The following is a 1866-nucleotide window of genomic DNA, read 5'->3' as shown; positions in this document are numbered from 1 at the left end:
TCAAAGTCAAATTCCAGGAAACTTGCGCTCATACAAATCGATCGATCGCCTTGACAAAGAAGACTACGCCGTGAATTAACCAGTGGAATCTCTAAATTCTTTGGAGAGGTTGGTATGCCACCGGATCATTTGCGTCTCAAAGTTCGATCTGTCGTTATTATGTTTCGCAATCTTCATGCGCCGAAACTATGTAATGGAGCCCGACTGATTGTGACGCAGCTATCAAATGCAAGGGAGTAGAATTCTTGATTCAACGATTTTACGATTTATCATTTCAGTTGAAAAATGCATTTGAAATGACACTCAACAGGACACAAGGATAATCGCATAGTGTGTGGCATAAATTTGGAAATGCTATGTTTTTCACACAGCCAGATATACATGGCGTGGTCACGAGTTGGAAAACCATCTTTTTTTACACCGGAACAGAAACCAAAAAATGTTGTTTATCAAGCTGCGTTACATTAAAAAAACTGAGTTTTTAAATGCAACTTTGTTTTCATATCAAAACACGTAATTTCACGCAGGGCAACGGCTGTGGGATCAGAGTACTAAATATAATTTTCATACATAATAGGGATATTCGCTTGCTCTTGCAAGATTGCAGATTACAAAAATATTATACCGAAATATACAAGGGCAAGAGAGCACCCATTGCAGAATCTAGTGATATATGAATGGCTAATTCGGTTAATTTTCTATGAATAGCTATTGAGCATGGCTATTGTGAATTGGCGCTTCTTGTGCATACATCTTTAACAAAAAAACTGTAACAAATCTTTATAATTTAAATAGAAATAATAAAATCTATTTAAAACTTACCTTCCTCAACAATTTAACGACGTAATATGTCTTTATGTAAAATGACAGCTAAAACAGGGTTGCAATTATATTTTTGCGTGACATTGCACGCAAATATACATGGGTTTTGGTCTGACATATTTTACAGCCATTGCAAATAATTTTCTGTGTGTATTTGTTGTTGTGCCGGTGCACCAAGAGGAAATATGTATATGCAGTTCTTGCACTGTGCAAGGGTTTTGCAAGAGCAAGAGAATATCCATAATGAGTTATTTGGTCACAAATTTCTCAGCTTATTGTTTTCATATCGAGGTGTACGGATAATTTTTCGGGCGAGTGTACATAATAATGAGAATGCTTGGGTAAAGAGAAGTCATAAAGTTTCAGATCAGATAACATTAAAGACTCACGCTTATACATGTATTAGATTGTATAGTTAAAAACAGCCCCATGTAGTGTGAAATACATACAAACATATAAACATGCGCATATATTTAGTTAATATAATAATAGTATCAAGCAATGAAAACATCAAAATAAGGTTGGAATGAAAAATTCTCCCTCGAATAGGACTTTCCAACGACTAAGTGCTTCCTTTGTTTGGAGTATATTTTTTTATTTTAATGTCGGTATTATCTTCGACTGACGTCTTAGGATTTTCTTGTCCCAAGTAGGTTAAATTTTTTATTTTTATATTATTATTTGGGTTTTCACCATTCTTGTTTTGCTGCATATGTATCTGCACATTTTAAGAAAAAAATTTAAATTTTAAGTGTGCTGAAATCGGCTGTTAATAGCAGCCATTTCTATTTACCACAGGATAACGACCCAAAACACACAATTTATCTTAAACGTGAATGGTTGTTATAGAATTAAAAATAACTCCATAGGTCCCGAAATCACCATACATTGATGCTATTCAAAATATCGTATTCGAAAACATCGCATTTCACCAAAATAAGGTCAAAAAGCTGGATCATGGACTTAGTGGGTCAAAATATCCGGAAATAATACTAGAAATTGAGTGAGGAGCATACACCCATGTCTAGGGACAATAATAGCAAC

The sequence above is a fragment of the Bactrocera tryoni genome, unplaced genomic scaffold, assembly GCF_016617805.1.
Source record: "Bactrocera tryoni isolate S06 unplaced genomic scaffold, CSIRO_BtryS06_freeze2 scaffold_800, whole genome shotgun sequence".
Taxonomy (NCBI): Eukaryota; Metazoa; Arthropoda; class Insecta; order Diptera; family Tephritidae; genus Bactrocera; species Bactrocera tryoni.
Note: the sequence above shows the minus strand (reverse complement) of the source record.